The following is a 27,894-nucleotide window of genomic DNA, read 5'->3' as shown; positions in this document are numbered from 1 at the left end:
TTTGGACACTGATAGGGTGTCTGGTGGTTCAATTCAACTGTGGAAGTTAAGACCCACAAAGCTGTCTCCACTATAGATGCTGATTAAAGGTTTCTGTGCACATCTACCTCTGACTCAAGGTTCCTAGAACTCTCTTTGCTATTTCAGTAATTTTCTTGACAGTGGCTCACAGAGCTCAAGGAAGGGCTATTGCTACTGTATTATTATAAAAGATTAATACAGATTAATCAAATGGAGGAAACACACAAGACAGGGCATGCAGGTGAGGGACACCCAGGACCTTATCCACCCTAAGCATTACCCTCAACAACTGTGACACATTCACCAACTGAAAGCTCTTTAATGAGAACAACTGTGACGTTCAGGGAAATTCCTTTATATGGGCGAATGAATATGCATTGGGAAATTGACCCAGTTTTCAGACCTTTTTTCCCAGCAAATCCAGAATGAAGCTGAGACTTCCTAAGTTTAGACAGCATGGTAGTTCCTCTGAAGATCTACTCTATCCTCAGGCCACTTGAGAGTCCACCAAAGGCAACCTCACTGGCCAAAAGTTCAGGTGAATAGGGAGGAGTGATAAAAGGCTCTTCTCCCACCCTATATCATAAGACAAAGGCCGGGCTTCTCAGCAACATCCTCTTGGAGATTGTGGAGATGTCTTTCTCAATCAATTGTTATATGACCCCAGCACTAAGGAGGGCTATATAACAGCCAGACTTCTGGGGCTCAAGGCCAGCTGCCTTAACCTACTTGTTGAGTCTCAGGCTAGTAAGAAGCACTGTCTCAAAAAACAAGATTGGTGGTACATGAGGAGCGATACCTGAGGTTGACTCCTGGGCTCTACATGCATTCACATGCATGCTTACCCATGCACACACATATGCATTCTCTCCCTCTCTCCCTCCCTCCCTCCCTCCCTCCTTTCCTTCTCCCACAAATTGATCAGAAAATCACAGAGATTTAGGAATCCTATGACAGGAATTGGAAGGCTAAGACCAGATATACCTGTCTTATGATAGCATTCCCTCAGCCCCATGGCTAAGTTTCCAGCACACAGCCCATGGTGACCCTGAACCACAATGGGAAACTACAGCCATTCTCCACACCGTGTCAGCTTGAAAATATTAAACACCACTGGAATAAAAATGTTAAGGTTTCTTTTTCAGATTTAAATGTCTACTTATTTCAAAATGAATTAGTCCTGCTCTGGGTTTTATAATGTTTAATTCATTAATGATAACTCCACCTCGAGAATTGGAAGAAAATGGCTTCAAGGACAAAATTAAATCTGAAATTCTAAGCAGTGATTCATGGCTGTTCTATCTAAATTACTAATCCATGTGACAAACCTGGTCGGCAGGAAAAGAAAGTTACTCACCCCCCACTCCATTGCTTTTATATACTTTGTTCAATTGCTTTGCAAACAGCCTAAGTTCTCCATAATCCCCTGCCAGCAGTTCCCATTCCCTTATGGAATTTAGTGCTTAGCCTCTATTGCCAGAAAGACATTCACTATGGGTTAACTCACTTGTCCTTCAAAAAAGAGTTTTTCTAAATATAGTTTAGACATAACACCTAATGGAGTTTTAAGACCAAGGCAAAATTGCCATGTTATCTGTCCCAATCTCAGAAAAAAAAAAAAAAAAAAACGTATATAAAGCCTTCCTAAAACTAAGAATATGGCAATTTCCTCTTAATTGGCAGGGAAGGCGGGCCAACTGGGGTTCAATGACATATCCCCCATTTGATCAATGGGCACTACTATAGTCATGTTTCCAAAACCCTGTGTGATGCTTCTGAAATGTCACCAAGCCTCCTAACACTACCCAGTTCTGTTTTTATGCCATTAGGGGTTTCACAGCCTAGGCAGGGGCAGAAGAACAGTAGTGAGAGTGACCCTCCTCCCCAGAGAGCAGGGACCCACCACCCAGAAAACTCTGTCCAAATCCCCACGAAAGCCATACACACCAGGTTCCTGGCTGCAAGTTCTTCCCAACTCCAGCCACCCCGTCTACTGCCGCAGGCAGAGCCAGGCAGCCCTCAGGGGGCGTGGCTTTGTCCCCCAGGCTTTTCATGCCAGGCTTCTTTAAAAACAAAATGCCTGCACAGAGCAAGCAAGTACAAAGCCTAGACTCCCTGTGCTCGCACCGTCTGATGCCTTGTCACGCTCTTTAACTGCCTCCCACTACCAACCTATGGCCCTCCCCTCCACTGGCCTCACCCGACTCCAGCTTTCACAACATGCTTGCCCATGCTGGCTCTTGGCCCCCATTTACAGGCCCACAAGGACCCCTCAGATAGCCCCTCTCCTACTATGCTCCTCCAGTGCCCAATCCATCCCCTATTCACCGTTCACCATTTCCTGCTGTCATAAGTGACCCTGAGTACGACCTTCCCCAAAGCAGTAGCTCTTGACTTTTCCGACCATCTGTCCTCTGTCCCACCTGCTGCTTTGCAGTGCCAGACTGAGATGGTCCATCCCTTGCCACTAAGAATGCACAATGACAAATCAGGGACGCTTGAAACAAGAGCAAAACCACAATGTACATTTAGCAGCATGTCCTAAAATGACAAGCCCCTGTGAGTAGCTGTGGGAGGTAGGAAGGAGCTTATGAAGACATGAAGACTTCCAAAAGACTCTGTCAAAGCATCAACTATGACAGCCATTTGAGCGGTGTCTAGACCTCAAGGAATGCTGGGTTGGGCAAGCAAGTCTCTCCAGGATGATTTATTTATTTAGTACATTAATCATCATCGTCGTCAACATCGTGTACAATGCAGATGTGTGAAGGCCAGATCAACATGAGAACCCAAGACTGAACCCAAGCTGCTTCATGGCAAGCTCTGAGCCATCTTGCCCTGTGAGGCATTTAAAATGGACAGTTTTCCATGTGGAGATTAGGAATTCCAATACAAACACATCTTCAACTTGGTTTTATTGCCGCTCCCTAGGATGAGAAGGGAAGAGGGAGCAAAGAGAATCGAAAGGAATTCAGCAGACTGGAGATGGGGCTTAGTCATTACCACCTGCTGCTCCTGCGGAGGGCCCAGGCTCAGTCACCAGTGCCCACATGTGACAGCTCACAAGAACTGGAACTCCAAATCCAGAGGATCTGGTCCTGTCCTCTAGCCTCTGTGGACACTCACACGCATACGCTCACATACACATATCCACACACATACACATACACTCACACAGATGTGTACAAATACAGATAAAAATAAAATAAACCAAAAAAAAATTGAAGTAAACCAAGACATTTTTCACTTAAGGGAATGCTTCACCCTTTAAGACTGGTGTATGTTCACCCCCCATGCAACTGTCAGTCAAGGGGTGAGCTGTGTGTAAAGCAGACTAGATTTCATGGGGCTCAGACTGTCAATTGCAGACATGATCCTGAATTGAACTTGGCACCAAACAAGTCCAGATAGATTTGGCAATGCAGTAGGCGAGGCAAGATGGAACTGAAGCTCAGAGTCATCATTAAAAGTGTAAAATGTGGCTCTGAGATCCCCGACAACTGACCACATCTATCCTGTGCATGAGATTTCTGAGAAACTCCACTGTGGTATAAATACACACATTTCATATTGTAAGTCAACTCCACTATGATGCCAATTTAACCCTACGCTAATATGCTAGCTAAAGGACCAATTTTGTTCACCCTTTTAAGACTTAACCCGTCCTAAAACATGGTGGACACAACACATTCCAAGGTGACAGGACAAGCTGCTGACTGCAAGGCTGCCATGCAAGGGCATTTCTTCCAGGAGAAACCACTTTTTCAGCCTTGAATACGTCTTTCCTCCTGGTTTAGTCAAAGTTTCAAGAACAATTTCCTTTGTCCAGAACTAGCTCAGAGAACAAGACCCATTAGTTAGGTCCGACCCAGTTGCTTCTCAGCTGACCGACCCTACAGGGCCTCTAGGCAGCCACCGGGGCTACTAGGTCCAGCAGGCACAGGCTCAAGAAGGAACTATGAAGTCCTAAGTGAAGGAAAAATTCTAAAAGCACAGCGGACATGCTGCAGAGTCCAGTACACAGGGAAGCTATCAACACAACAGCAACAGGGTGGCAAAGGCAACTTCATGAGGAGGCCCACAGTAGCCACGTGCTTCACAGCAGTGAGCTCTCAGGAGCCCCTCTCCAGTGGGGTCTCAAACTGAGGGCGCCTTGTAGAAACACAGGTATTTTCATAGATAACTGAGGTTTAGGAAAAGTTGCAGCACGCTGGCATGATACAGGTAACCTTGGGTATTCTACAAATTTTCAAGCTTTCCTTTTCAGTAGGATGAGCTAAAGTCCGACCCAATCTCCGCCATCTCCTGTGCATATAGATGGTATGTGTATGTATACAGGTGTATGCATGTATGTGTGTGCGTGCTATGTGGTAGGTCTGCTGCATGTGTAGAGGCATGCAGTTGCATGTGAGGCTTTGAGTTGATATTTAGCATCCTCCTCCCTGCTTACCACTTTTTCTTTTTGAGACACAAGCTCTCCCTGACAGCCACTAGGTAGAGCCCAAAGGCGTCAGCATCCACCTTGTAGCCATACTCGGAAAGAACCTGAGTGCTACTGGTCTCCAGTAAAGATCTCTTTGGGGGAGGTGTTGAAAAAATGACTCCTATTCTGAACAAACATGACCCAGAGACACCATGTCTTCACTTGACCAGACCCTGTCACTGGGAACAACTAAATGTAGAATCCCTAGGACTCAAGAGTCCCACTTTCCAGTAAGGTAGAAACTAATTTGCATTATTCTACTTCCTGCTCGCACCTTCAGTGGAAGGTGTGGAAGCTTAGCATCAAGAACTCTCAGGTGCATGCATTCGTTCACGCTCATGCCCATGCACGCACATGTTCCCCTCCACACCGAAAAGCACCATCCTCAGGAGCTCAAACAAGCCACTAAAGCGCCGAATACCTCTGCGTGCACGTATCCATTGGCTCAGCCCAAGGGCCTGAAGACAAAAGGTTCACAGGTGAGAAGGCTTTGGACAGGATACCACAAGAGCCAGGACATTTAGAACTGAATAAAGTTACTTTATTTTCTTTTCTGTTTTAACGTTATTTCTATTCATGGGTGTGTGTGTGTGTGTGTGTGTGTGTGTGTGTGTCTGTTTGCCTGCATGCTTACCACATGTACACAGTATCTGCAGAGACCAGAGGAGGGCACTGGATCTCCTGGTTACAAGCATGTGTGAGTCGCTATCCAGATTCTGGGAGCCAAACTCCACCGTCTGTGAGGGCAGCCAGTGCTCTGAGCACTGAGCTGTCTCTCAGGCCCACTTAGGTTCATTCACTGAGCTCAGTCCATGGAGAAGAGTTGAGCAAGTCCACCAAATCACCACCATGGACCCTATGATGCCTAGGAAGGTATTCCTTGCCTTCCAAACATCACTGTCTTGGAAAGAAATCTTTGAAAGAATGGAAATGTTATTTGATGCATCCTTTGTCATCAATATTCTGCTCGTGGTGACAAAGGTACTGAAGTGTGTGGCACAGAAACTTCAGTGAACAGGTTCTGCTATGGCTGTGGCGTGGCCCTCATTTGAAAGGGGAGCCGGTTTATTGCCCATGGCATTTCAAGATAGAGCTTTTGCATTGTCAATATACACAGGCACAGCATGAGACATTCCATGTCTTATCTCCCACATTTTCTTCTTTATTTCCTGATTTATTCATTTATTCATTAAACTCTAAGCTCAGGCTTGCTCAAGTTTTCTTCCAACCCAGAAAAAAATAGGGGGTGGGAAATCAAACCTGTCTTCTCACTCCCCAAATGTCTTTACCTTATGAAAAACCTTCAAATCCCTTTAATTCCATGAAACCCATCCCAGGCCACACTCTGCCCTCTTTAGGTTTTGCTGCAAGCCACATTTTTTTCTCTCTTAGTATGAGGAATGAAGATGAGGGCCTCTTTTAAAGTTAACCAAGAAAGAGATGGAGTCCAGGCCTCATTTTCCTACCACACCTCAAGCTCAATAAAAAGGAGCTGACTGTGGCCCAGGCAAAACTGCCCATGGGGACAGGACAGGGACACCCGATGGCTGATCTTTGACCTTTTTGGGTGTTCCTGTTTCCTTTTGAGGCTCCTCTGCCTTGCCACACCCCTACCCTTAACCAAGTCAGAATTTATACATAGTTTAGCTTACCTGTAGAAATATGGCGGCTTCACAGAAGTGAGGATTACACTTCACATGGGTCACTTTTATTTCAGCATGGGGATCATGGACAGAAAACTACAAAGAAACTGAGCTGGGAATCGGTGTTTGCCATTTTTCCATCTACCATGATCATCGTTACATTTTCCCAGACCTGTCCCGCCTCCTACCTTGGACTATCAGTCTGAGAACTAAGTCACACAGCCCAGGCATCTTGAAAAGCTCCACACCTCCAATCTTTGTGCTAGCCATGCCTTGGGCTCCCAGGTAGGCTCTGCCAGCCTCATCAAGGCTGAGGAGCTTGCCCGGCCCACAGGGTTGATAAGAGGCAGAGAAGGCACTCAACCCATCAGGATCATAAACCATGTTATCTTGTCTACAATACATGAATAAGAATTGTGTATATCTGTGTGTCCCAAAGTGTGCATGGATGTCGAGGTCAGAGGTCAGCCTCAGGTCCTCTCTGTCTAGTTTTTTGAGACAGGGTATCTCATTGGGATCTGGAGCTTGAGTATTTATTCAGTCTTGGAGACTAATGAGGTTCCCTGGTCCACCTGTCTCTACCTTCCCGATGCTGAGATTACAGGAGCATGCCACCATAGACTCATTGATTCTGGAGACCGAACTGAAGTCAGGATAAAACCTCATGGTGCCAGCCACCAGCCTGCAAGGTAGCGATCTGGCTAGTGACCTGCGAAGCTGAACCACCAGATGGTCAGGCTGGACTCCTGAACCAGTAACAGAATGTCTTGTTCTCCGAGAAACAATTCAAAGTTCACCTCAGGCCCGCCGCGTCCTTGATCTACCAAGTTAGCCCTTCCTGTCTCGGGCTTTCTCAACTGTTGTAAAGAGCAACAATGTGCCTAGGAATTATACACGGCCTGCCTTCTTAACGCGTTCTCAGCACGTTAGCCTTTTGGTAAGGGAGATCACAGAAAGGGTTCTGCGTACAGAAGAGCAGGAAAGCCGAAGGCTGAAGTCATACCTTGGTCAGTGCAGACTCTCCAGAGACTAACAATATTCGATCAAAACTCAATATCAGAGCTAAGGAACCCAGTGATGTCAATAAAAAGATAAAAAGAGAACTCCGAGTTAAGCCTGACCAATCCAAATTTCAGTCTCTCAGACATTCATGAAACCCCGCCCCTTCATGTCTCAGAAGTGCAGAATTGAGCGTGTTCCCTCTCCAGCTCTCCCAGCATTCAGGTTCTCGCTACTGCACTGAAGCGGACTTCCCTCTAAATAACCTCCTCATCGTTCTTCCACAATCACGTCGTTGATGTAATTACCGCCATCATGTCTCCAGCAGCTATTTTTTGCACTATAATTTCCAGATGAATTTCTGGTGTAGAAACCAGAGAGCCACAGCAAGATAATTAATTACAACTCTATTATTACTAGATCAAAGACTGACTGGTTAAAAAAAAATCCTCGGATTTCTGAGGATCCCATTTTTAACTCATCTCCGTAATGGATAAACAATTTGTAAAGATTATGGCTAGCTTTTTTTGTTTTGCAGAGCATTCCATTTCATGGGCTCTTCTCAACAATTGCTCTAAACTTCGTATGAATGTGTGTGTGTCTCTCTCTCTCTCTCTCTCTCTGTGTGTGTGTGTGTGTGTGTGTGTGTGTGTGTATGTATGCGTGCACACGCACATGCGCACATAGAGAGGCCAGAGATCAGCATGCATATCTTCCTCTATACTTTACTCATTTTTGAGATGGAGTTTCTCACTGAACATGGAGTTCACTGACGATTGGCTGCCTGCCCAAGAAGTCCCCAAGACCCACTGGTCTTTTCCATCCCAGTGCTAGGATTACAAGTCTGTGCCACCACACCCAACATTTTAGCTGGATGCTGGGTTCCACACTCAAATTCTCATGTTTGCACGGCAAGTTCCCTAACCCCACTACTACAAACACTGAGCTATCGTAATAACAGATAACACATTGGTGCTGCTCCTGCTGTGATTCGGGGCTTCCAGACTTGGTTTTCCCACTTTCTAGAACAATCAGAGCAATTGCTGTGCCTTCTACCTGCTCCTCTCAGTACACAGCAGTTACCGCAGACCTTTGACTGATCGAAGTCCAGAGAATAAATGAGTGTAGAGTGCTTTGCCCTAAACGGTCTGCACACGCTCCACCTCATGAGGCTCAGGGATCTTCACAGAGGAGAGGACAGAAAAATTTCAAGAGCCAGAGGTGGTGGATAACACCAAGGAAATGCACACAACAGATCAGTTGCACAAGATCGGTGCAAGCTCAAGCCAGACAAACTCCCAGTGTGTGCTGACGCTGAGGTGGGCACGAAATCCCATTACTGGCTGGGGAGCTATTAGCATCTGGTAACTTCTGGAATGGGCAAAGTCAGTTTCCTTTCCTTTCCTTTCCTTTCCTTTCCTTTCCTTTTTCTCTCCTTTTACATCTAGAAGCTTTATTTAGTGTTTAGTTATTTCTTTTTTATTTATTCTCTCATATATTACATTCCAACAGCAGTTTCCCCTCCCTCTTCTTCTCCTAGTCCCTCTCCTAGCTACCCTCTCCACCATATCTACTCTCCTCTTGTTTCCTGGCAGAAAAGAACAGACTTCCCAGAGATATCAACCAAACAAGGCATAGGAAGTTACATTCCCTCATTTCATGAAACTCAGCTTCCTTTAGTTGTCTGGTAGGCCGACCATGTTCCAGGGCAAGCCCCACTCTCATGAATAGTTGGGCAACACAAACTGGACATGATAGGGGCAAAATCAAGAAGAAAATTCAAAGTTGGGTTGGTATGGGAAGGACAGTGGAGAGAGTGCACAGGGAAGGAGGTGGGGTAGGGGGTTAACTGACCAAAGTACATTGTATGAAATTCTCAATTAATGAAAATACTTAAAAATAGATAACCTACTTATAAATAACTAAGATAAACCAAGTGGAAAATACTTAGAGGGCTTCATCAAATGCTTGGGATTTGGTGCCTGTTAGTTATTTTTTAACTTCTAAAGGTACAAATATCAAAGTCATTTACTGCTTAAATTTTTATTCAAAACTTGCAATCTCTGCACTTAAAACCTGGCTGGGACTACCACTGCCATTTGAACCGTGTGCGTGCGTGCGTGCGTGCGTGTATATGTGTGTGTGTTAGACATATGCTGTGGGTCTGCATGAATGGACATGTGCATGTTTGGGAAGGCTACAGGTCAACCTGAGGTGTCAGGTCTCAGGACTCCATCCACCATATTTTTGAGACAGGGTCTCTCTTGGCTGGAAACTTACAGATTCAGCTAGACTAGCTGACCCTTGGGCCCCAGCTACTCATCTCTACCTCCCCATGCTGGAGTTAAAAGCGAGTGTCACATCACCTATCATTTTGCATGGATGTTGGGGATGGGACTCAGGGGTTCATGCTCACATAGTACACTTTACTGACTGAAAATGTTGTCTTCCTAGACCAACATTTGCTGCTCTTACAGTCCGAACAATAATCTTTGATTATGCAAAAGCTAGTTTTAAGGAGCAACTCACTGATAGAGGGCCAACTTAGCAAACTTAAAGCCCTGGGTCCAGTTGCTATCACACACACACACACACACACACACACACACACACACAGAGCAGAGGAAGGCAAGTCCACATACCAATGTCATTTAAGTAGTAAACACATTAACTAAGCTAGTGGTAATAATCAACACATTATACCTCTAACTACATATCCAGCTAGAATGCTATAATTAGTGCATATAAAAAAAAAGGACTTTCTTGGTGATATAACCCTCAATCAACCAGCACCACAGCAGACACAATATCTAAAAAATGTGAAGGAATATTACAAACAATAAAATAAAAGGCATGGTATTACTATAGTCCTTAAGGAGATTTAAAACTAGATAGAAATACAGTACCTCATGCTTTTTAACAGTAAAGCACCTGTTATGGCCAGAGATGTGCAAATGTATCAGCCAGACCCAACCTTCAAAGAACCCACATCTGTCACTGCCTGGTCAACAGCTGGGGTGCACAGGGCAATGCTAAAGTCTGCAGTGTGGCGGAGGCAGCTGAACCTCAAGAGGGATTCAGAAGGAGCCTCTGAAGAGAGAACTGGGGGAGGACAGAGGATGTGACTAAGACAGACAATAAGGAGCAAAGGGCTCCGAAGGCACCAATAGCTCAGGCGTCGTCTGGGGACTTAACCAGTTTGTGTGGAAAGACGACCTGCCACCAGATCCCCTATGGTCCAAGCAGGCTTCCACAGGAACTAATCTTATGCACAGTGCAGAAAATATCTTAAGTAGTTTAGATCCAGAAGAAATCATAATCAATTTGGAAGCAATAAATATAAACTAAGCTATCTATAACTTTAACATGCATCATTCATTTCAGTACATGTAAATATGCTCTTAAAAAAACTATGAAACAACAAACATTTTATCCTTTGTTCCTGTCAGTGTTTTGACCTTTGACCGGTGTCCTTCTAAGAACACCTTTCCGGGGATACATTTTCAGTGTGGGCAATGTGGTTCAGCTCCATTCATGTGGCCATTGAGAGATGGGATTCCCACAAGTCCAGCTGACCTCTTTATCCAATGTGTTTCCAAGGTCAACGTTGATTTCTCTAAATCTGGTTCTTAACTGGAATTTGTCAACATCATTCATTCAGTAACTCTGACTGAAAAAATAAAATCTATTCAACTGCTTCGTACCATTGGGCCATACTCCAAAACCCTATGAATTTCACCTGAAACCTGGGGCACTCATGCACCTGACCAGCACTTGCTGCTCTCTCCTGAGCTCAGGCCAGCGCTGTATTTTCTGTGAGCCTCAACTATCCTCATCTCCATACCTGTGCTTCAGTTCTTGAGGAACACTGTTGGATTTGTCATCTGTAAACCACGTCATGCTCACTTCCTCCTCCTGATGCGAAACATGTCTTCTTGCCAAGTAAGTATGGAGGCCCTGTCCCCAGCTGTCCCCCTCAGTCCTCACACATCTCTACTGCATCCTCCCTGCTCCAGCCATTCGGACCATTTGCCTTCCAGTGGATAAGACATACCCTCTCCGGCCTCCCTGCTGCTGTTGATTTTCTCACTGCCCCAGAAACACCTTCTCCACCTCCCAACATCCCAACAACTGGGTCTTAGAAGGATATTGGATACATCCTTTTCTCAAAGCCTCCCCCAAATCCTCTGGCAGGAAGTCATCCCCAAGCGCCATCCCAAACCCAGGCATCATTTCATCCAGTTCCACCTGGCATTTGCAATGAAACAACCAAACCACCCTGCTAACTTTGGACCTCCTGACACAAAACGTTATGGGATAAATAAACACAAGAAGCATCAGCCATGTTAGGAAACTCAAACCCACACGTAAATGAAGCAGCAGTATCAAGAATGTCATAATCACCACACACAGGTATCGGTTAAAGAGAGGAAGTTCCAGATCTCTGGACAGAGCGAAGAGGCTGGACAGCATTCTGCAACAGCAGCATGTACCAGTAACTCCACAGCTAATGTCTTCGGGGTCTAAGACCAACTCTGTGACCACAGGAGACCTATTTAACCTCTACACCTGACTTTGCTCATTTGTCCATCAGTGCTCCTAGCACAACCTTCTACCTCTCCTTGTAGGACTGTTGTGACGTTTAGACACAGAGCTTCACATGTAACTGGTACCATTGCTGTTAGCTATTTTTACTCTACTGTTGTGGAAATGTTTCCCATGGATAAACACGGGCATTTGGTAGGTTAAATTCTAGCAGCATTGTTGCTAGAAAGAGACTTCACTGTCTTGTCAAGTCTGATTGTACTCTGTAGCCGGGCAAAGACGTGACAGATGGGGAAGGTGAAATGCACTGGAGTGGCCTCTGTAGAATGGACTGAATCCTGTGCTACAGAGCAGTCACATGAGTCAAGCAAACAGAAAGCTTTCAGCAACCAAAAGGCTGGGACACAAATAACCATTGTCTCCTATGAACAGGCCATTGTTGTCATCCAATGGGCACCCAAGGAAACCATTTGACTTCCATATTTTGGCCAGTAATTCTATATAAAGACAAACACAAATAATTGCTATAAAAGAATCTAGGAACTGTACAATGAATTCAGTCTGATAATCGAGCTTCTGGGTCCGGATTTTTAATCCATATCATTTAGCTTGACTTAGTACAGAAGAGTCTGCTTCAAAGATGCTCATATGATAGGGATTCATTTATTAATGGTGTGGTTAACAGCCATAACTGCAGGGCATCAACATCTGTTATTCCCCTTCCCCCAAAATGTTAAAATACATTAAACGCACACTGCCACAACTGTCTCAACTCCATTGCAAGCTACAGACTTATACACACAGGGCAAGATCAAAACAGCTAGTAAACAGTGCTTTATTACCTTTTTACTCAGTCCATATAGTCCGGTACTGGCTAGTCTCCGATTCAAATGATTACAGTGGTAGAAATAACAAACTCATTTTATATCTTAACTTTAGACAGAACATGGAAATTATAAAAATTATAGCATGAAGACTGATAGACTAAAACAAACACAGAAAACTCTGACCTTTGTCCTATGATGGCTGGAATCCCTACTTCCCTCATACCTGAACTGCTGATCCAGATGCTTCAGCTAGGTCCCTTCATCCAAAGTGCCAGGGAAGGTTAGTCAGGGGATGTGAGGACCACCAATGCAAGTGCCCCCATCTCGGGTGCCTCAAGCAAGCTTGGCTTATCCCTGCTCAACACTGCATTCTAAGCAGCTGAGTATTAGGGGTTCTGCTCCACACGGTCACTTGGGGACTCAAGCTACTTCCATCCGACATCTATCAGATACTAGGGATTCAAAAAACTCCTTAGACCCTTAACAACTCATCAGTAAGTCAGAGGGAGAGAATTGTGAGAGCAGTCCCCCTCTGAGCTTTGTCTCATGTCTGTATTTATCCCACAATGGCAAACAATTGCTATATTCTATGTAGATTCGAAAGGGGGTCCATTACAGAGCTTGTCAACTGGGGGTAATTTTATCTCCTAATGTCTAGAGATTACACAACGGCACGTAGTGGGTAGAATGAGGGGCATTACTAAGCATCCCACAGCGGTTGGGTGTCCTCACAACAGAGAAGTATCTAATTCCACTGTTGAAATGTTGGGAGTTCAGTGGGCATCTCAGCAGTGTCTGTTGCAGTCGCACACAAGCCCATAGCCAAGTTCATCACCACTTCCCACTTATCAATCCCAGCAAACCCGCATCCTAGCTGTTCATTAACCTGCTTGCTCTGGCGGCTGAACTCCTTAACACGCCAAGGTCCCTCCAGTCACAGAAGTCACACTGGAGCAGGGATGACAACCTTATGCAGAGGTCCAAGAGGAAAGAAGGTGACTCTGCAGGTGGAGTTGGGAGAACAGCTGTAGATGGGTGACATTGGGACTAAGCTTCTAGGAGGTACACCCTACAGCTCTTCCTCAGCACACAAGAAAGCTCCATGAATCAAGGAACTCAGATGTCAAAGGACAAGACGCTCTTCTTCCTGCTATGGGGGCAGCAGGAAGAGAAGAGGGTTGTAAAAAATGCTTTTCTGCTCACTAGTGAGGTTTGGGTGCAGCATTCAAGAAAGGCCCCAGCATCTGAGTGAATATTTGACACAACGTTAAACATTGACTTCAGAAAATGGGCCTTGTAGAAACAGCTCAAGCCACCAGACTTCACAAAAACTGCCCACCATAGTCAACGTTCAACTAATAGTGAAAGCTACTGTTAATCTCAGGAAAGAATTATCACCAAGTGTTTCAAAGATGGCCCTTGAATCAACAGCAGAGAGATTCAAGCAAACAGAAAACCCAAACCATATACATTTGTTCCCAAAGACAGGCTCACATGGAGCTCTGACCCTTACCAAACTGTGTGGCATCGTTTAAGGAGCTTCCCTTTCTAATCTGTCATCCCAGTTTTGAGTATGGTACACACTGGTATGGCTAAGAGGATAGGTGAGAGCTGTGGAGATAGCCCAGGTGATAGTGTGAGAGTTGTCCTCACAGGCAACAAGAACTAGAGTCAAATCTCCAGAATGGGCAATAAGAAGCCAGGTATGGTGTACATTGGAAATCCCAGAGCTTGGGTCCTATGATAAGGTGAGTCCCTGAGGCTTGCTAACTGGCCAGCCCACTATCTCAACACAAAACAAAACTCAAAACAAACAGAAAACAAAGACGGATACCATCTGAAAACCAACACTTGAGATTATCCTCTGATGTTCACACATACTCACGTACACACACATATACCTGCATGCACACACACACACACACACACACACACACACACACACACACACAAAGGAGGACAGATATAACACATCACTCAGGGTCATAACCTGCTCTGGTATAAATCTGCCATGTATCGTGGGCCAAGTCACTTGACTTTTCCAAGTTCTAGCCTCCCAGACAAACTTCAGGTACTTAAAACCCAACGTGCTTGGAGTGTAGAATAGACACAGACTGTCACACTTGGGCTGTAGCCGACCGCCTTCATCATCTCTTGGTCTTTATGAAATACATTTTATAACTCTACATGTTTAGGAAAAAAATATGATAGCCTACAATGCCAGTTGGTGGACATTATCAGTGGATAATTTCAATGTGCTTTGAGCAAGATACTTGTAATACAAAGTTGAAATCACCACATACACAGCAGGTTTTTCTGACTTGACAATTAAAATTGAACTTTTAAAAAACATTATTTCTAGGAATATCCTCACCCCCATCTTGACTTTTGTCACTCTTCCTCTTCCAATTATTGTCTTTCTACCTGTCTATGATAAGTAGGGTGGAGAAAGTCTATTTAACGTCTAAGCACTACAGATTATATTGACTACCATCAGTTACCCAGCATGAAAACCTTCATAAAAGGAAAGAATTTGTTTCTTTGCAAGTCAGAATCTCAAAAGGAAAATAAAAGAAGAGGACTTGAGAGGACACAGGACAGGAGAGAGAGAGAGAGAGAGACAGAGACAGAGACAGAGAGACAGAGACAGAGACAGAGAGAGACAGAGAGAGAGACAGACAGAGAGAGACAGACAGAGAGAGACAGAAAGAGAGACAGACAGAGAAAGAGACAGACAGAGAGAGACAGAAAGAGAGACAGACAGAGACAGACAGAGAGACAGACAGAGAGACAGACAGAGAGAGAGAGCAAGAAGGATTCTAGATGACAAGTAGTCAATTAGAGGTCTAGATAAAGCCACACTGGCCTTCAGGAAAGTGGGTAACAGAACCTTGGGGTGCCACTCCATATGGAATCAAAGAAAAACCAAATCAAGACCCACTGGCTAACTCAGACTAGATGTGACCATGAGGGAATATGGCCATGAAGGAATGTCATTCTATAGGATTCAATAAAGAAGCTTTGGACCTCTCCAAGGGCAGGCTCTACAATCGGGTGAAACAGAATCTAAAACCAACATAGTTTTTTTTTTCTTTTTAGTGAAGACATTTTCTGTGCCAAATTAACAAACACCTTGTAGGGCAGTGTGACTGCCTTAGGACATAATTCCCAAATACCTTAGTTACTACTTTGTTATAAAACCTAGGGGTAGATGAGCAGTTAATTTTAATAGATGTGGCTCTACTGTTGGAAAGAAAAGTAAACTACCAAGCAAACAAGCATTGAGCATTTTTACATTAGAAAGGCTATTTACTGAACACATTCTGTTCACCCCAGACTCCCCTTACCCTGGCAAGTTCTGGTAACAGAAAATGAAAAAAAAATAAATAAATAAAAAAAACACTTCCTCAACACACAGTCAACCTGGGGTTTGAGTGGGCATGATGATTCCATGGGGGAAAATGGCATCCAGGCCTTAAAGTACCTCCCATGGTGCATGCATGAAGGTTACAGAAGAGACAACCAACAAACTACAGTGGCTGGCAATCTGCCGCACACTCTGCTTGCAACAACATAGTAGACTTGGATGAACAACCGTTCTTCCCAAGAAGAAAGTGAACGTGGAGGTTATCATCCGAGGCATTGGGTATATACCAGGAAAATCTGTGGGACTAAAGGTCTTAGCAGTTTCCTTCCAAGAGATGCTAGAGTCTGGAGCCAGGCCTGATTCCCTTCCCTCCCCGCAGGTGCCATACTAGATGAATCACGATATCTGTCTGGAATCCTTGAGAAGAAAGCACAAGGTCTGGTGTACACGGCATCCCCAGACCAGCCCACGCTTCTGTCATGTTTATAACATTGGGCATGTTCCAGAAACATCTAAGCATCAAACAAAAGACAAGACAATTCGATTGTCTGATGGGGTTGTGTGATTTCCCTAAGAAGAAAAAGCAAGAACAGAGGCTCCTATATAAATGTACCCCAGATGCCACTGTGGCAAGACAGCAGAGTCCCTCCAGATACAAACCCTCGAATTACCAGAAACTCAGCATGGCCTGGATCAACACTGACAATGCTTAGCAATGCAGCCTGACCTGGACCTCAGGTTTAAGACGATCTACCCTTCCCTGCATGGCCCTCTAAGTGTTTTCTAAAGAATGGATTGAATCCAACAAGTCTTCACCAAGTGCCTCCTGTGTTCCTAGCCTTGGACAACAGCCTGGACAGACTCAGCAGCAGTCACTGTTAAGGGCTATTTCTGAAACAGCTCATTGGATTTATATGTCTAGTGTATATTTATATATTTATTATATTTCCTGCTTTCTTTGTCTTCATTAAAGAGTGTTTTCTTTAAAACAGCAATGGCAAGAGAAAAAAAAATCCATTCTACAGTGTAGACTCCTAAGCAAGGGAGCTAACACAGTCAGACTACCTTTTCTGCCTCTTAGCCTAACCCCTTCCTCCTTCTCCTTCTCCTTTCTCATGCCTGAGCATCTGAAATGCTCACCATGTCTGCTACAGGATGGCAAACAAGAATCATAAGACAAAGCAAGACTTCTACATAGACAGGCGATTTCTCTCAGTTTTCTCGTTACTGTTTAGCTTAAAATGGAGTTTCAGCACCTAGGTGTTCCTCTGTACTGAACAAACTTGGGACAAACTCTCTGTACAGGAAACCTTACCCCAGGAGAGGGGCAGACTGATGAAGTTATGGCAAGAGTGAAGATATTGTACAAAATGACTCGGGCCCTGCCTTTGGCTATCCGAGCACTGAAACAGTAGTCCCAAGGCATTGCCATGTCCCTAAGATTACCACACCGCCTTGGTAAGGAAAACGCTGACATCTGGGTTCAGCACTTGTCTCCCAGGAAGAGATTTCACACAGTGCTGACAACCTGTCAGAGCACATTGCAGGAGAGGCATGTGATGGGTCAGTGACAGGGGGGACCACACCCTGACTGGGACTGCCTGATTGTCCACACCTCTGTCCTCTCTCTGAACCTCAATCTCATGTCAGCACCCTAAGGATGGACTTTGGAGTCACTGGGCCTCGATGCCTGACCCCACAGTGAATAAAAATCCTTTTCCCCTGCTTGTCTCTTTCTAAAAAAAAAAAAAAAAAAAAAAAAAAAGGCTTATTTACTTGACATGTGTATGAGTGGCTGCCTGCATGTATGCATGTAGGCCAATGTGGCTGGTGTTCATGGAGATCAGAAGCATTGAATCCCCTGGAACAGTAACCAATGGTTGTGAGCTGCCATGTGGGTGCTGGGAACTAAAACTGGGTCCTCTGTAAGAGCAGCAAGTGCTCCTAATGGCTGAGCCATCTCTCTAGCCTTGATTGCTTAGCTGTTTAACTGACCAAGGATGATAAGAGCCCGGCTAAGGCTGCAAGCCCAAGCCCCACCTCTAACAACTCGAACAAGATCATTCTGCTGTCCTTCACTTCAATTGGCACGTGGTCCTGCAGGAGAACGGAGCCAGTGTCCTAAGTCAGCTTGGGCAGCTCCTCGTTTCCTCAACCTCTTTGTGGACTTGTTCTTTCCAGCTGCTTCTGGCTGGCTCCAGCTTCCGCCTGAGAAGCAGTTCTTTTGAAACTACAAACCACCTAAGAAAGACGTCACAAACATGCTCTGATATTTCAATCCTAAGGTCTCATGGACAATGAAGGACAAAGGGAATCCTTTTGTAAACACGGCAACTATCATTATTGGGGGCGGTCATCAACCAGGCTAGCTCACCTACTGGTTAGACCAGACTTGTCCACTGGCAAGTGGCAGATGCAGAATAAAATCGGAGAATAATAGCCACCATTTATTCAGTCTTACTGCATGCATGGCGTGTTACACAATCTCTCAATATTCTCTCTCTGTGTCTGACTTCACAGCAACTCAAGAAGGGGAAGATGGAGAAACCATTCTCAATCAGATCTTAGTCTCTCAAGGTCAAACTCAATGTCACCATACTTTAAAATTCCATGTTTCAAACTACTTCATAGAATAGGACCATGGTAAGAAATCAAGAATTAGGAGAATAGTGTTAGACATGTTTCTTCTATTCTCTTCCACTTCACCTTTGTCTTTACAAAAATACTGTGCGCTAAGTATACACATAAAACTGGAACAACATAAAGAGCTGTGTTGGAATAGTATCCGGTAACTAACAGACATCCAATATTTAAATAAATGTAATTATTTATGCAAAACGTGGCTGATCCACTGGTGTTCAATGTTTCAAATGCTAGTTATATTTCACTAGAGGGATCCTACCTGGGGGTTTCTGAAGTGCTAGATCATGGGGCAGGAGTTGATAGAGGGCATTCAATCCAGGTAAGGCTGGCCCTCCCTAGAAAAGTAAGCCATCTGCCACTCAACTAAGCAGGCAGCAAACTTCATGCAACAAAGGTCAAACCCTCCAAAGCACACGAATTTCCCTATATGCTCCTACCTAGTGTCCGTGTTTGTCTGGTTGGTTTGACTGTGTTGTTCCGTTATAGTTTGTTGTGATGGTAATTGTTACTTTGATAGTTTCTTGTAATGCAGGCTACTCACTAAGTAACTGGGGCTGATCTTGAACTCCTGATCCTGTTGCCTCTACCTCCCTTGGTTCAGTGGCCAAATCATAAAACATTTAAATAAATTTGGCAAGGTAGTATACACCTATAACCCCAGCGGTTGGAAGGTAGAAAAGAACAGGAGTCCAAGGTCATCTTTAGCTATATATCAAGTTTAGGGCCAGTGTGGACTCTTGAAGACCTTATTTCATGAAAAAAGAAAAGAAGGAAAGAAGGTGAGAGAAAAAGAGAAGAAAGAGAAGAGAGGAGGAGGAAAGGAAGAAGGAAGGAAGGGAGGGGGGAGGGAAGAGAAGAGGGAGGAAGGGAGAAGAGAGAGGGAAAAAAAAACAAGTACTGAGACGAAAGGCAAGCACCACATTGTTTAGCTCCCATTGTTTAGTAACCATTTTTAATCTCACACTATCCTGAAAAGAAACCAATTTGCAACTGCCACAACTGCCAAAGACCATCACATCACAAACTGGCTTTGAGACATTCATCTCAGCACCATTCTCTAGCCTTCAAACTGAGAGTGAGTTTGTATGAATGTATTCCTGCCCAGCTTTGCCCAGCAGTTGAACACATTGCCCTCCATGTTAATACCATTCTCCACAACAATCAGCCATGTGAATGAGTATTCTAGAATCCAGAGAAGTCAGGTGACACAAAGGTTAATTCTGAGAGGGGATGAGGTGCTTAGCTGTGGTACTCAGTCCATCAAAAACCATCACCATTTGTATGCCTGGTAGTCTGTGAGATGAGAAGTCCTGGTGTAGCTTGTAATATGTCACCAAGGAGGAGAGTGACTGATTGGTTAGTTGACTGGTTGATTTTGTAGCTAACAGTAACACAAAGGTTGAAAAAAAAAACAATTTTCTAAGATGTCTCACAATGAGAATTTTCACCTTTCAAACATATTAGTATACTCGGGATAGCCTGCTAATCAAATTTAACTCAATATTTAATCATTATTAGTATAGTGAGAGGACACCTTCAGAAATGAACCTCTCTCTAACCTCCTTTAGGAACGCAGGACAAAGTGTCTGTAATTCATTCATCGTGGTAGGTCAAAATCAGTTCCTATGTTGTCAAAGATTGACCAACAATAAAGTACTTATCGATTACTCCCTGTGTATAGACACAGTGGCAAACACCAAGAGGAGTCAGACACATCCAGTCCACACATTGTAGATGTTTTTGAAGAAAGATATCCTGCACGTATAAGTTGCTGTGGCCCTTTGGAGAGAAGTACACCTGGGTGACCCTATCTTACTGTTGGGCAAGGTCCCAGAAGGACAATGGCTGAAGCATCTCATGCACTGGGGTTTGGACAGATGAGGTTTATTGGCAAAAGACATCCTAGGAGATCTCTTCAAAGCACCTCCCTTCATGTTTATTAGCTTTGATAAGGTTTTATGACATAGCAATTAAACAGAAAGGCACATCCTAAGTAATGAAGCAAGTACTCTTTGGAAAAATGAATGAATGGGGGATTGAATGAACAAATGAATAGGACTGAATGAAGAGACTGAAAGAAGTGAAAGAGCAGAGGCAAGTTTTGCAGAGAACTCTGGGATAATGAAGGATCACAAGAGATAAAGTGACCCAGTTAAGTGTTGAGTCGAAAGCTGAAGGGAGCCTTTAGCAATGGGATGGAAAGAAAGGAAAGGAAGGATACTGAGGCCACGCCATGTATAAGAACCAAGATAGGGGCAGCAAAAAGCCCTTGGAAAAACTATAGACTAGCCATCCCAGCTACTGTAGAGTTTTAAAATCAAGCAAAAGAAATCAAGATTAGAAGGGTTGGAAGGTAGCACATTGGGTAAAATGTTTGCCCCATAAGCAATGACAACCTGAGTTTGAGTTCCTAAATGCATGCAGAAAGGTCAGACATCAGGCATAGTGGTACGTGCCTATAATCCCAAGATTAGGGAGGCAGAGAGAGGCAGATACCGACCAGGACACCTATCCCAGTCTACTCAGAAAACCCTAGGCCAGCGAGAGACCTCATCTGAGAAAAATGAAGTGGGTGGTGCCCATATAGACTTAGAACAACACACACGCTGTCCTCTGACATCCAATAAATGTGCACACACAATATGCACACACATGAACACACATGTGAGCAAAAAAATGAAGGTTGGATAGGAATTTGGGGGTCAAACCAGGGAAAACTAAAGGAGAGACAGGAATACAAGTTCCCCCCCCCTTACAAGAAAACTAGAGTCACCCAAAAGTATCAAGGGACTGAGTAGTCATTAAAAATGGCCTCTTTTTCTACAGGAGAGTAGGGACAGGAAAGTCAGGAGGCCAAGGCTAAGACGAGACTAAGTGTACCCTGCTGGGAAATATTGGGGTTTTTACCAAGAATGGACAGGACCACAACGGAAGTGCTTCTTGTGAAGTTCTTCGTGTCAGCAGAGCCTAGCAAAGCTGTTGGCAAGTCTCACCAGTCCTGCAGCCCCACAGTCAGCGTGATTACCTATACTTGGGCATGTGCTCAGCCAGCCAGGGCATTTCCTTATAGACGAGCGTGAGACAGCAAGGAAGGACCCCATCCAGGACTGGTGCCTGTAGACTCCACGTCTTGCTGCTCCCCCCAGCAAGACCTCCCGTGACATACCGCTTCCTGCATGAGCTCTGGAAACCTGTGTGAGGTTAGTCCAGATCCCATCATGCCCCACTGCCTGCGCTGGGTTTTATTTATGCCAGGATCAAGATGCGAGCAGTAAAAAAGGTGTCTTTTCAGACTCAGCCCCTCCACTCTCAGTAGCTCCCAGCAGCACTCCATCCTGACTCAGAAAGAATCGCTGCTCGTGCCTCAGTGGCTGTAGGTAACGACCATGAAATCAGGGTTCTCAAAAGCCACGAAACGCAGGTCATCTGTATGCTGCTCGAAGCCTTTCTTCAAATCTGAAGTGATGCCTATGATCAGAGAGAGGAAAATCCTACAATGTATGGAAAGTGTAGGAACCGACTCTTAGGCTTTCCCTTCTCCTCACTACTGTGCCTTTGTGACAGGGGGTGCCAAGGAGCACTCAATTCTGCCACAAATGCCCTTCATCTGAATAACTGACTTCAGAAGGGCACTAAGAGATCACATAGGATTAATATATTTTAAAACCCAAATGTCCTTCAAGATGAGTCGCATTGGGCTTTTTTTCTTTCTCACACAGACTGTGTTTGCCCTTGGCCCAACCCTGGAGCTGCCTCTTCAGCAGCTCACTCCACATCTCCTAGCCTCAGACAGACCTCCCAAGCTGTTCACTCAAGTGAAGCTGGACAGGAAGGGTGGCCTCCACATCATTAGGCTAAGTCACTGTGACTTCAGAAGCTAACTCCGTTGACTGTGTCACTTCCACGTACAAGAGCTACCTTTGACAAAAGTGATGCTATTTCACTGCATTCGATGCTTATCCTTAAAGTACTTATCAAATCTTAAAGATTCTGGTCTATCCACACAGTTATCTCGAAGTGGGCAATGATACTCAGCTTGTCCCAAAGCAACTGTCTCTTTGCAAGTAGCCAGGCCTTTGTGAGGTTCGGTCCATAGCACCCAGCTCTTTGTACGGAAAGCATGACAAGGCCGGATTTAAAACCTAGCACCGTCATAGCCAACATGATAGCTAGTGGAAACATGACTGTCCTGGAATGCTCTGATGTCCTGTGAATCCACTGACCTGAAAAAGTCCCTTGGTCAAATTATTTTTTTCTAAGCATCAAAATAGCAGGAGGATGCTAAGTCTACCCATGCTGTTCTTCTCTGCTCTGTTCTCCTGAGGTCCTTGCTATAGCAGGTCACCTTCTAGGTGACTTCAGGCCCACCTGCCATTCCTTCCTACCCTGGGCTGTTCCAAACAAAACCAGGAAGTCTTAGACAAGAAACAGATGGTAAGGGAGAAAGAGTCTGCAAAGGACACTTCTGTGTTACATAACGCTGGGCATGCGACCTGCTAGCCTCAGCCTTGGAGGTAACTGCTGGCCTATCCCTGCAGAGTAAACCAGCACCACCCCCACCCCCAAACAGCCATAAAAACATTTCTTCAATTTTTCTTTGACAATAAGCATATCATCTTATGAGTAAATAAACTACCATTTTAGTAAATGACTGATTGGAGAACAGTAGTTCATGCACTGTGTGAATGCAGCATGTGTGTGCATAGTGTGCATGATATGAATTCACCTTTCTGTGTGCACACGTGTGCACGTATGTGCATGTCATAATACACACGTGGACATCAGAGGACCTAGGTGTGAGTTATTTGTTTGAGAGAGTATATCTGTGTCATTCTCTGCTGCAGTCACCAAGCTAGCTGGCACACAAGCCTCCAGAGATTCTTGTCTCTCCTCATGATTGTTGTTAGAACACCAGGATCACAGATGTGGACTCCCACATCCAGCCTTACTTGGGCCCTGGGAATTAATGTCAAGTCCGCACGCTTGCACAGCAAGCACTTAACCCACTGAGCCATCTGCCCCGTCCACTAAGCAGATTCATTAAGATATTTACCCTTGATTTACTCAATAACTGCTCGTGGAACAGCAAATCCCTTCTACACCTTGAGCCAGGTTCCATGGGACAAGTGTCACCAGCATACTTCAGCTGTCCCCAGCTCTTCCCACTTCCATGCAAGGAATACTGAATTGTGACTTAAACGTCATAGCGCTTGTTTGGGACCAGAACAATGTAACATGCTTCTGGGCAGGATTATAGGATAAATTGAGTGATACGGGAGCCACTTTCTTGAGAGCAGTGATCCTATAGGGCCAAACTTGAGCAAGAGTCTATAAAGTTTAGAGCCTGGGTGACTACAGCGAGCCTGGCCTTTCTAATCAGCCAGCCCAGGAAAGAAATTGTCAGGCACTGATACGTGGAATACTCTTTACTACAGCAAAATCTGTAACATCTCGGTACCTAAAAATGAGTGAGAAGGAACCCACAAAGGTCTACCTGCCCCTACCTGCATTCTAAATCAGGTAACACAGAAATGTAGACGTTATTTCAAGCTTGATACACAGCTAACTGCTGAGAAGAAGATCCAGGTAGAATAGTCAAGAAGAAAGGAAAAGAGAATGGCCTCTCTACATTGGGGGGGGGGCAGGGGTGCTCAGCAGCCATGGAGATTCCAACTCTCCATGAGAGTTCAATGTCTGTAAAGAAAAGGCTACTTCTGACCCAGCCCAGCCATTTTGGGAATTCAGAACCTCCTAAAGAAATAGACAGTCAAGGTTGTGTGAGCCTCCTCAGACATTCAGGCCTTCTCAGGCACTTCCAAGTGAGGCCTGCATTTCTTTGTCTCTCTATAAGCTCTTTGAGGGTGATTCATGACTGTGTCTCTACCCATCATTCACCCCTTGCTTGGCACTTCTCTCAGAACCAATATCTATTGAGTGCCCAGAAGCATCTCCGGCTGAACAAGGAAGCCCTGGAATCCAAGGTCAGCTGTGCCAACCTAGAGCTAAGCCCACCTCTGTATAACACCAGGAAGAAGGGGTTCCTCCTGCAAGTGGGGAGAGCCAATCAGCGTAATACAACATTTCATGATGAGTTCTCACAGCACATGATGAAAAATCACAATGAAACCTAATACTTTTCTGTGGCTATCTTTGTTCTTGGACATGCAAATACATGTGCAGGCAGCTGTTTTCCTACGTGGAAAATTGTGTACGAGGTTTTTTTCCTATTAAAAAGCCACACCCTTGATTCTATTGCATTATTACCTTCCCTGTTATTCCGTCACGTGGTTTTTCTTCTTGCTGTAATCCAGGACACACCCTGAATTACTGCTGACAGAAAAATCACTTGTCAAAATACCTTCATCCTAACACCATGTTAGTAATCTTGTCTCACCAAAGCAATAGCCTTTGTTTTAGCTAGAACAAAATGACCTCCCCACTTCTAATGGTTTTCCAAGCTTTCAGTAGAAGGATCAACGTTGATGTCGCTCCTGGTTTTAAAGTCACCTTTCAAGGGGAAACTATCCTAGAAAAGAATGACAAACATTCAAGCTTTTTAATTTTATTTTTAAAGAAATTTTGGAGAAGAGCTGTAAAGAGCACCCACTCTGGTCCTTGATGCTGTTATGCTGCAAAAGAGGTCCCAGGAGCCAATGGCCCTCACCATTCTGACCTCTGTATAAGGAACACCTGGGTCCAGGCCATGGGACGCTGAAAGCTCTAGATTTTATGAGGACATGCATGCCAGTGCTGAAATGTGGGTCGTGGTACATCTGAAGGTGAGGTTCCCATGAACTCTATCATGATCAGGCTACAGTTTTGGGGAAAGAACCAAAATCTAAAGATAAAGTGGAGGACAGGCTAATGGTTCGTGTCTACGTAACGGGAAAGGTGACTGAAGCTGTGTCTTCTCTGTGTTCTTTCTGCTCTTCCCAGCAGCCCTCTCTGCCACCTGCCAGTGATTTAGCATCAGCCTGCCCTGCCCGTGATGTGATGGATACTTTGACAATGAAAAGATGGGAGAGAAATGGTTCCTCCTCCACAGAAGGCCACTACACTTGGCCAGGGCCCTAGCTGAGCCTCTTCAACTATCTTATCAGCTCTCCCACAGTGTCCTTCGTTAGCTGACATCTCTACTTCCACAAAACAACGTCACATATCCAAGGTACTATATTCAGGAAACAACTGCCTCTGTACTGACAGCATCAAAATTCACACTGTCCAGTGGAACTAATACAGCCCCAATGTAAATGACTCCCAGTGACCTCTCTGAAAGGAAAGGATGAAGTCATTCCCAGTGTTGGTGGAACAAGACATTCGAGTGAAGTCCCGAAGGTAGAGCAGACTTGGTTTGCTCCCCCCCCCACCACCACTCCCTCACAAATGGGAATGCTGTGAAAGCAGAAACACCCGGGCAGCCCTGTGTCAGTACTGTGGGCCCAAATGACCCAGAGACTCCCAGGCAGTTTCCCAGATCATTGGGGTTACCTGAATCTGTCACGCGTCCCTTTCACCCCCTTCTATGTGATGACATCAAGTGGAAACAGTAAGCATTTGGGAGGCAAGAGGCTGACAAGCAGGAAGCGCGATTGAGACCAGCTTTGTTCAGCCTGCAGTGAAATACGTGCAGTAAAGGGTTAGATACTCCCAGCACGGAAAGGAATCTAAGCACCCTCCGAGGCCCCTGGAACAGGAGTGGGTGTCCGGAGAGGAAGAGAATGGGGAGGAGAAGGCTGGTAGGACAGGGAGGGGTCATTAGGCTCTCCCGGATAAATAACCACCTCCAGGCTCCTCTGCAGTCTACACCCCACCCCCTGCCGCGCCCCCAAGTACTCCCCCGGTAAAGCGGCTACCATCAACAGTAATGCCTCAGAGAGATAGGAATCAGGATGGAGAATACCCTCATTTTAGGGCAAAGATGTGCTCGCAAAATACACGAGTTAAACCCACACAGCCGCCAATGCGGGGCGTGTAGTCACCCGCCCAGACACACAACAGGGATGCATCTGAGAGCATCTTTTCGTTGCCCCGGCCACCACCTCATCAAGTCACTGTCACTGTTTTGTCAATTACCCTACAGTTTCCAAATCTGTGCAGCGCTCCCCCCACCACCACACCCCCACGGTAGGCGGGATCCCGAACCAACACTATCCGAGAAGCTTCCCACAAGTCTAGCCGTCTTTGTCCTGCTGCTGTCCTTCCAGGAACAAGCGCCCCAGGCCCCAGGTCCGCACAAAAGACCCCCAGAATCTAGCCCTCCACTCGGCCCCCTTTTTCTAATAATGGCTTGAGGGCAACTTCTAACAGGGAATCCGGGAGTAGGAAGGCAGGACAGTACTGGAGGGGGACCACCCAGGGCTTGAAAATGCTTGGGGTTGGGGGGGTGCACAGCGGGATTATGCGCGCACCTCAAGGGCGCGTGCAGCGCGTGCAGGAGGCGAGCTCCCGGGACCAGAGCTCCAGGGGGCATCCCAGGACTCACCAGAGGCAACTGCCTTGACCCCACCGCGCTCCCAACTCAAAGCAATGCCGGAGGGAAAAAAAAACCAACTCCCCGGACCACCTCCTCCGGGGACGCCACTCCAGCTCTGCACTCCTTTAACCAAACAGACCACCCCAACCATAGCCCAAGAGGCACCCCCAGATGTATCCCAGGCTACCGTTGCCCTTTCCCGCTTTTCCCTAGGCACAGGCTTCCCCGCGAGTCCCCTGTGCACCCGGGACCTGGGAGCATACAGAACGGAAAAACAAACCGAAACTCACTGACCTCTCAGCAGTGGCCCCGGCTCTGCTACGCCGCTGGCCGCTGCAGGAACCTGGGCAGCATCCCGAGGGTCCACGCTGCCCACCGCGCTCTGCTAGACGAGCGCCCAGGGCCGGCTGCTGCCTGCTCCTCCCGCCGCGGGTTGCGGGGCAGCGCGGGCAGAGTGGCGGCAGCGCCTCCCGCAGCCCAGCTCCCAGCTCGTCCCTCCTTCTGCTTCAGGCGGCGCCCTCCACCTGCCTGGCTGCCCTCCGCGTCCACGCTCGGACACCCGCCGCCAGGCGCCGGACACTGAGCGGGAGCTTTTGGTGCCACCCCCAGAGACCCAAGCACTGAAGGGAGCGGGAGGCTGAGCTCCGCTCCGCGGACCGCCCCTCCCCGGCGGCTCCACCTCCTCCCGCACTCCACCCGGCTGCTTGGCCAGCACGTCCTGTCTGTCTGTCGGTCCCCAGTGGCCAACCTCTTAGTGTGGGTGGGGAAGCAGGGGCGCACCCTCCACCCACCGTATACGGGCGAGCACCTTGACCGAGCGCGGAAGCAGGACCTGAACGGGATCAGGTGTGACCTAGAGGCCCGAGCACTGCAGGCTAGATCGGCTGGCCGCG

General features: G+C 46.0%; 1 protein-coding gene across 3 annotated transcripts in view; it reads right to left on the bottom strand.

The window, feature by feature from the left end:
• Positions 1-27,692, bottom strand: part of Rnf152 (ring finger protein 152) — a 69,776-nt gene extending 42,084 nt beyond the window's left edge. The window contains exon 1 of one of the 3 annotated variants that reach the window (XM_032915116.1): positions 27,296-27,692. The gene's annotated coding sequence lies outside the window, so the exon portion shown is untranslated. Of the gene's footprint in view, positions 1-10,604; positions 10,688-10,722; positions 11,190-27,295 lie in introns of those variants that run through there. The other 2 variants (XM_032915118.1, XM_032915117.1) reach the window with 2 other exon arrangements.
• Between the last annotated feature and the right edge of the window lie 202 nt (positions 27,693-27,894).

Source organism: Rattus rattus, chromosome 10 (assembly GCF_011064425.1).
Source record: "Rattus rattus isolate New Zealand chromosome 10, Rrattus_CSIRO_v1, whole genome shotgun sequence".
NCBI classification, from domain to species: domain Eukaryota; kingdom Metazoa; phylum Chordata; class Mammalia; order Rodentia; family Muridae; genus Rattus; species Rattus rattus.
This window is presented reverse-complemented; position numbering and strand designations above follow the sequence as displayed.